We start from the raw sequence: 9,553 nt of genomic DNA on the forward strand, positions 1-9,553 counted from the left end.
ACTTACTGAAGGCCACCAGGTATTACAGAATTACAGAGGTTTAACAATAACTGTGTTTTGACAGGTGCTTTCAACAATCTTTTTCTGACAATCCAGCATTGTTACATATAGAAAGGGTAATATTAACCATGGCCGTACTCGATTAAAGTGACTTATTCCAGACACGCAGTATTCATACCCTTGGTGATAATTACCATAATCTCAAGAGGTGTTGGGGGTGGGGAGACTTTCCATTGCTGCTGGGTTAACAGCTTTAGTCACACTATACAATACTGTGGCATTTTCAGAAATTTACCCATAACTAATCATTTGTGTTTAGGGTGATTCACAGCCTTAGCTTCTTCATTCTTTATGGGGAATTCTTGCATCATGAGGCTTCTCAAAATCCAACAGGACTGGCACTTGAAACAGGCTGTCATGAACATTAAGTTGAAACTGCTTTTCTTGTGTGAGTGGATGATAAGAGCTTTATGAAGAAGAACAATGGATGCTACTCTGAGCAGATTATCCAAGCCTTGGAGAACATTGCATGTATTTTAATTAAAGTGATACTGTCAAGTAGAAAATCATGGATCAGATCCTTAGCTAATGTAAATTAACACAGCTCCATTGACTTTACTGGAATCAATGGAGCTCTGCCAATTTACAGCAGCTGAGGATCTGACCACATATAGCTAGAAAACATTAACATCCATGTTACTGCTAACACTTCAGATGATTAAAACAAATAATTTTAAGCATTTCACCAGTTTTGCTGTTGATGTACTGTTTGCATTGCACTCATCTGGCACAATGGGGCTGGACACATCAGGTCTTTGTTTACAGTCAGATTCTCTTTGCTCATCCTGGAGTAACTCCATGCTGTTATAAAAACTGGGTTTTACTGAAATTAAAGAAAGCCACAAAAACATTTTCTTAAATGTTTGGGCCTAAACTAAACTGGAGGGTGGCATCCCCTTTGTGTTCAAGTCTGTTTTGTGTTCTTTAAAGCAAATAGAGCAGATATTCAAGAAACAACAGCAGTGCTTGCTTTAAGTGTGCATCTCCAGCATTAAATCCCAGCAAATTCTCCCAGCCCATCAACAGCCACAGCAAACCCCCAAAGCTGCTGTGGTTCTGCTACACATGGGGAGGATGAGCAGAGACTGCACAGGGGAACTCTGTAGTCCCCTACATACCACAAAGACAACCTCCACATTGACTCTCTTTATGGCTACATCTACCCTTGTGCGCTTCCCTGGGGTACTTAGACATGTACTGTTTCACGTGTACCTGTACTCACGTCAACTGTCCACATATGGTGTGCTGGGCACAGGTATACACTATGCACAAGCATTTACCTATATCCACACTACCCCTTTTCAGTATGCAGTGGCAGTGCTAGTATTTCAGGTTCAGAATCCCAGAGTCCTGTGTGTCACAGGAGACACTCCGGGAACCGCCTTGTTGCGTGTTGCTGATACGGTGCACTGCCTTCAGACATTTGGTGACAGCAGCTTGCAGTTCTTTCTCCTTTCTGCCAAACTGCATTGATGAAATGGTGCAAGTCCATGATGATGTGGTTCCACTCCTGCTCCTGCTTGCAGGACAAATGTTCATGTGGTGCAGTACCAGAGACTGGATGGAATGGGACCAGAAGTATTTCAGATGCTTAAAGACGGCAGATCAACAGGACAAATGAAAATTCACTGGGTTCCCATGGAATAGATGTGTTGAATGTTGGGTTCACAATGGTATGCTCGTGGCTGGACATCCGGTTATGGAGAAGTGACATGGTGTGGTAGTACCACATTATCTTGAAAACTTGAGGTGATGGCCAGTGGCTTCAGAATGAGGAAGCAGACCTTCATGGAGTTGTGTGAGCAGCTTGCACCAAACCTCTAGCATCAGACCACTTATTTTTTTGCAAATCCATACCAGCACAGAAGTGGGTGGCTATTTGTCTATTTGCCAACCAGTTCAGAGTTGGGAAGTCAACTGTTGGGGTCATGGTTGTATACCTTTGCCATGCTAGCAGTACTGTAATGGGTGGTTGCCATAGCCAAAAATTCCTGAAATGGCAGAGGGATTTCAGAGGGTGGGGTTGCCAAACTGTGCAGAGGCTATTGATGGAACATGCATCCCAATACTTTGGTCACCGAAAGGGACAAGTTGGTACATGAACTGAAAAGGTTACTATTCACTCATTCTCCAAGGCTTAGTGGACCAAAGAGGGTCGGCTCCTGAACACCAACACTGTACATATGGGAAAGGTCCATGACGCTAGGGTGCGGAGATTGTACTGCCAGGGAGAAGAAGGGACTTTATTACCCACAGAAATGATGTGATTTTGTATAATGTATCTGTGCTGACATATTTCAGGGGACCTCACCTACCCACTCCTAATGTGGCGCATGAAGCCATACCCCCAGCATCACCAAAGCCAAGAAAAGCTACTGCCTGAGTAGCTGCAGAATGATGGGGGAGTGTGCTATCTGAAAGCTCATTGGCTATGCCTGCAGACCCTGTGGATACCAGTGTAGCTGACACAGTTCACATCATTGTGGTGTGTGGTGCCTTGCACAACATACGTGAGACTAACGGGGAATACTTCCAGAGCGAGTGGACATAGGACAGATCTGGTTTTCAGAGCCTGTTCAGGCAGCCAGATCCCACCCATGTGCACACTGCTTTTAGTTCCTGGCAGGCAAGGGACATTAATGAAGCTATTTGCTCACACATTGTAGATCAGCATGGAGCAGAAGGTGACCTGGGACTGTACTGAGGGACACTATTGTGACAGTAGGGTGCTGTTGAAAAAGCTCAATAGAGCATTGCTACATACTTGTATTGCAACTTATCTCAGTGGGTCTCAATCCCCAGCAGCTGACACTAATGTACTAACCGAAAGCAGAGTATCGGGCGAGGGCCCTCAGTATTAACATCTTTGGCTGTGGTTTTGTGCTGCAGAGAGTGTATATGCACTTTAATGCCATCATTGAGCACTGGTTTAGGTACATGTAAACAGCTCTGCTTGCTTTATGGAGATCACTTAGGCATTGTTGAAGTAATTTAAAACCAGTTCTGTAAGATTTTGGGAGCGCTGTATTATTGCCTAGGCCGACAAATTTGCAGGGGCGGAAACTCCCCTCTGCGCCCCACCCCCCTGCTCCAGCTCACCTCCGCCTCCTCTGCAAGCGGGCTGCCGCGTCCTGTTTCTCTCCGTTCTCAGTGTCAGCGATCTTCACTGTTAATTTACTTTTGTTTCCTTTGTCTGAATTGTCACTTAAGTCCTTAACAGAGCTTCTCATCCTGCCCCTCATTGCATCATGTCATACGATGAGCCCAGCAAGGTTGATGAGGGGTCATGAATCACTTCAGGATCTGTATTCACAGCCCTGGAGAGCACCCAGTCCAGCTCATTATAGCATGTGCAAGTGCTAGGTCCGCCCTGGAATGATTGTTGGAGTCCTTCATTCTCTGGTGCAAAACGCTAAGGTACTTCATACACTCCCAGCACTGGGATAGAGTCCGGTGAATGCCAGCCTCCATGAAATCTCCCAGAGCAGGTGAATGTTCCTGCTGTTCCAGGCAAAGTCGTGGAGGATGGTGTACTCTGACCACAGAATGATCAGAACCCAGGTGGGCTCCAGAGACCAGGTGGCAGCTCTTGTAAGTTGATCTGTGATTGCCTGTGCTGATCAATAGCGTTCACAGGAGAATTGATGTTAAGTGCTCAGCACAGGTCACTATTACCTATGGCAAGTCAGCATCAGGGACTTTACCACCAGCAAAGGGGTCAGTGCATTGTGGGAATAGCCCTGAAGAGCTACTGATGCCTGGGAGCTGGTACACGCCCCTTGCCCATCCATGCTGCACCGTAGAATGGGTATGAGGCCGTGCCACAGCAGAGGTTTGCACATTCCCACATCCCTCCTGTGTGCTAACTTTCATGATGTGCACTCTCCTTCAGGACCATGCTTCAGGTCTTCAGATGTGGACAAAGGGGGGTTGTGGCACACCACCCCACATGTAACCGCGTACAGTCGCAAGTGTAGACGTAACCTATGGGAGCATAAAATAGATTTTGAGGGGCGATCGGGGGAGTAGCAGGGCATTGCCAGTCTATTTACAAACTGCATTAATCCACTCACCAAACATACCACATGGGACAGAGGTCACAGAAGGTCACCACTGTTTGCCTAAAGTAATGGCTGCTGTCCATCTGTGCAGGGGCCCCCTGTCTCCAGGTTACAGGAAGGATTTTGTACCACTCAATAGACAGGACATTATAACACCAGCTCTCATATTCTCCCTCTCACAGCTTTCTGGTCACTCAAGCCTGACATAAAACAAAGTTCCACTGAGCTGGAGCCTGCTGTGTCAGGTGATGTTTCAGTCACTTGTTTTCTTGGTGCAGCTCAAACAGGATTTCTCTAGCTCTGACAGATTGTGGCTAAAACCTCCACACAGCTTGTCCTTCAGAAGTCCCCAGATGTCTCAGCTGACACTTCCCTGGCATATACTTCATGGGAAAAATGTAAAAAAGCTGTCACTCATCCACTTTAAATTTTTCTTGTTACTGTGCTGCCGTAATAGCATCAATCAATATTTAGGAAAATTGTCACTAGCTCCAAATTTCTCTTTGATTGCCAAGACTTGTAGATTTGATTCTTAGGGAACTTCCCTGTTTTTGTCTACAGCATTTTGCATAGTTGCTCTCTTCCTTTCATAAGTCATGGCACTCATCTTACTTCTAGACCTTTAAAGGTTGTCTTAGAAAGTACCTTTGCATTCATGAGATTAGATAGAGCCACATATCAATAAACACGTTTCAAGCATTCCCTTCTGATTTACATTTTCTCTAAAGTGATCTGATCACCTCTGCTGTTCATTTTATTAACTGTTTGAAATTCAACCCTAAGCAGTGGGCCAGCACAGTCTATGAACTACTTAAGCCATGAAAATAGAGCTTAGTGGGATTTAAAAGTTGAATATATATAACCCACTGGCCACTGTGTCCTCATCTATGCCTGATCCACACAGGATGCAAGTCTGTGACTTACGTGATGGCCACCATCTTGACTGACACACCAGGGAATGAACTGGGGAAACCCCAGAGTTAAAAGCATGAGTCTTTACAGCATCAGCTAAGAGCCTGGCTATCAAGGTGAGAGCTGTAATGGACCCATATCCATACCCATAAGGGGGTTCCTTAACACACATCGACTAGTGAGTTACATGTAGGCTTTGTACTGGCTCTCTGCACTGGGGTTTATATCATTTCCCCATAGGTGTATTTTAGGATCTCTTTATTCATTCCTACTAATTCCACAGGGTCAGTTCTTGAAAAGGCCCTTTCAGCCCTCCATTTTTCTAACGGTAGATAAAAGGCATTCTATGAAATTTACTGTGTGGGAGTCATTTGGATGAGACCTTATGAACCAAGATCCCAACTGCCTCTGTGCCCATTAGAGCTCCTTTGGCACTTTTCATAGAAGTAGGGGTTTGCCCTAGTGTCTCTGGCCAAACATGTTGCTCCCTCTTGTGCAGTGCCCCATATACTGGTTAGAGTGTCACCTTTTTAGGGTGGGGACAATCTTTTTTTTCTGTGTTTGTACAGCATCTATCACAATGAGGTCCTGCTCAGTGACTGGGACTCCGAGACACTAGCACAAGACAAATAAGTAATAATAATGGTTGTTTGACACCCTCCACCCCAGAGGTGGCTGCATTTCCGTGCCGCTTTACATGTATAGCTGAAACCTTCATTTGAAATAATTTAGGATTAAATAAATGTGCTAGTAAGCTAGATTTTATTTATAGCACAAATGGGGTGGAGAGGGGACAGCATTTTGGCATTGAGACAGGGGTCATAGTCTTAGCTATTTCCTGTTTTCTTTGAAAGTTTTCATTGTCTCAGATGCTTCTGGTCTCTGTTCCACTCGTTTAACTTCAGTCTGTGTAAAATATCTCCTGACATATGATCAACAGCAAATCCTTTGTGATACTGTTAATCATGCTGCTGTAGGGCCCCCCACCTCAAAAAGCTGGTGAGATTATCAATCATCATTTTTTTAAGTCTGCCTTGAGGAGTGTCACTTCTTCTATTAGCATTTTGATTTCAAGAGGAACTGTGGGCATGGCAAGCTCCCGGGATGGTTCTTAATAGCAGTATTTAGAAGCAATGTGAGAGTATGGAATATCTGATAGAGCACAATTAATCAAAAAGCTTTTTGGTGATCACTTTGTGCACAGGGAGGGATAAACAAGATAAGTTCTTGATACTACACACTCTTATACTCATGAACTTTACTCACATGAGTATGCTGATCCTTTCATAAAAAATACCTCAGCCATCACAGGAGCTCCATTCCAGTCTAGGTCAGCAAGCAACCATACCTTTGCTGTGGTGATCCCTGGGATGTAAAAATCTCTTCTCCTTCACAGCCTCAAATTATCCCTCCTCATCTTTCAGCAGCAGCACCTGAGAACCAGTCTTTTGCAAAGCTGCTTTTTATTATGACCCGTCAGCTCTCATATGCAGTATCTCTTCCCCTGTGTCATCCCTATATGCAGCACACCTTCTCTGCATCTCCTACAGGGTTTGAGTTAATGATATGCCTAAGGCCCCAATTCTGCAAACACTTGTGCACATGCTTAACTTTACACACCTGAATCCACTGGATCAAGTATGAACTGAAGCATGTGTAGAAGTGTTCCCAGAATCAGGCACAAAGTGAGCTTGGTGTCCTTCAGAGAAGTTTGTAAAATAAGAAATCCATATCCCTGTTTAACCCAGGAATTAGGAGCCTCTGAAGGTTTATGGGCAACTTTTTTGATTTTAGACCTTTTGATATCTAAATTTTATAAAAAATTCTCTTAAAAATGGGAGAATACAGGTGTGTGGGTGTTGAAGGTGTTTGGGAAGCAGATCCAAAACCAGATTTATCACAAAGCAAAGTAGGACTAGGGCTATAGTAATATAATATCAGGAAAATTTACACAGTAATCAACCAGTCCATCTATTTTAATGTTGCATAGAAATATTTGGACCCATGTAACATTATCAAAAGCAAACCACAGAGATGGTGGTATGTGCCAGGTCTACCAACACATTATGTGCTACATGAATATTTTCTTATAAATATCTTTAAAGTGCCTAGCACACTGCTGCAAATAAATTATTAAAAGTTAATAAATAATTTCTGTTCACAGATCTGTTTGCAGAAAACTAAAGTTTCCAATAAGATGAGGATTTTTAAAAAGTCTATTCTATTAAAGGGTATCACAGATTTGAAACTCTCTCATGATGAGTTAAAACTAAACACTATTTGCCTAGAAGTCAAATACGAAAAGATTTCTGCAGGCATAAAAGAATGTATTTGAAAAGTATCAGAGGGGTAGCCGTGTTAGTCTGAATCTGTAAAAAGGAACAGAGGGTCCTGTGGCACCTTTAAGACTAACAGAAGCAGTGGAGCATAAGCTTTCGTGGGTGAATGCCCACTTCACTTGCGTCTGTTGAAGTGGGCATTCACCCACGAAAGCTTATGCTCCACTACTTCTGTTAGTCTTAAAGGTGCCACAGGACCCTCTGTTGCTTTTTATTTGAAAAGTGGATAAAATGGTCGTACCTTTCTGAATAATTTAGAGTCTGGAATCTGATCCTAATGAAGACATGGGGAATTTTACCATTGATTTCTATAGGGACAGGATCATGTCATTTGAATCTCAATGTAACAAATAATGATTTAGAGTCTGAGGCAAAGCCCATTTAAATCAATAGGAATCATTCCAGCCTCAGCTTACTTTGAAACCATTGTTAATCTACCCTGTTCAGATGTTCATTCGTAATAACCTTATAACTTTGATTCTTTAATCCTTGTCTTGTCTGTGTCATTTGATAAAAAAAGTGAAGATACAAATTTCAGACTTGATTTCCTAAAGTTAGGCACCTCATTCAATATTTAATCACCTAAATGAGAGGCCTGATTTACATAAGTCCTGAGCCTTTGCAACCCCATCAACTTCAATGAGAGTTGTGTGTACTTGACACCTTTTGAAAATCAGGCGTCTAGTGTTACGTGTATATATATGGGTTTAAGCGCCTACATTTGAAAATTTTGATGTGTGGTGAGTGCACAGTAGCCCTGGTCTTGCAGCCTTTAGTCACATGAGTAAAGTCTCATTAAAGTCAATGGGACTTCACATGCAAGTAAGAGCTGCAGGCTACAGTTGTTCTATTAAATGTTTACTTAATAAAACAGGTGAACATAAAAAGGAGATATCTGAATGTCAGATTATTCTTCAAGTTTGTGGAAATAATTGCCAAAGAGCCTGCTTAATTTTTAAACATGAACACACTCCTATTTTTAAATTGTTTCCTTCTTTCCCAGGCACAAGTGTTTGAGCAGCTGCATGTAGTAGCACTGGCTAGTCTATTGTAGTAAATGAGAGCGATTATTGGTAAATATGCCAAAATGTCATTTGTTTCATAATGCTAGTTCAAACATTTGGATACGTCTGCCCCATTGTCTTGTAGCAAAGAGAGTATTATCTAGAGCAATTATAGTGCCGTTGTTCTTCACTATCTGCCAAAGCGAAGAGACTGACATATACTGTATGGTACAGCCATGCAGTCTGTTCCTTGCAGTACAAACCAGGCCTGGTGCTTTATGAAAGAAAAGAATGTTAACACAGTGTCAATTACAGTGCTATTAAGACACTTTCACATAAGTCTCTGAATTAGTCTGCTCAATTGCTACAAATTCTGAATAACTCTGAGAATTTAATCCATGTATAATTTATTCCCGTTCTTTCCCCTTACCGGTAGCTAGTTTTGTGATTTTCTTTAATGTTTAAGTACTGCATAATTTTTTTCAATTGTACTCTTCTAGACTTCCCTGTCTTAATTACATTCTTCATAATGCTCCACTATAGAGGAGTAATTATTTCTAATCTTTGCCCTTATTTCCACTAAGTAAAAATCCGGGGGGGGGGGGGGGGGAAAGTAATGATTTTCTTGAAGTTTCTGTATACATTCAGATCTGACAAAGTCATCAAAGTAAAATGGCTCCAAGGTCATCTCAGATAAGGAAGACACATGAAACAGCTCTGTTAATTTGTAGTATTAGCCTAAATGTAAAAAAGTGAAAAAAATAAAATTCACACAAGACTGAAACCCTATCTTTTTTGCTTTCCCTACTTCTGGGGACTAGGTGTTGTAGAAAATATGGGGCCAAATTCTGTTCTCATTCACACCAGCTGAATCTCATTGAATTCAATGAAAGCAGAGTTTGCATTATAATATATAAGATAACTCTGTTTGAAGATCCTGAAATAACATGGCTCAATGGTGTCCGTCGTACCCTTTACCTCATCTTTACATTCCTGACTTACCTTATCCATTGTTATCTTGTCCATTGTAAAAGGTTCCTGGGGGTTCCCCATTATCTTAGCTAGTACAGACAGTCTGTTTCCAGCCTGCTGATCCATTTATCGCCCAAGAAATGAGACCCATGTCCAGTTACTCATGTCAAGCCAGGCCTACACAGATTAGTTCATCCTTGTGAAG

The sequence above is a fragment of the Trachemys scripta genome, chromosome 2, assembly GCF_013100865.1.
Source record: "Trachemys scripta elegans isolate TJP31775 chromosome 2, CAS_Tse_1.0, whole genome shotgun sequence".
In the NCBI taxonomy this organism is placed as follows: domain Eukaryota; kingdom Metazoa; phylum Chordata; order Testudines; family Emydidae; genus Trachemys; species Trachemys scripta.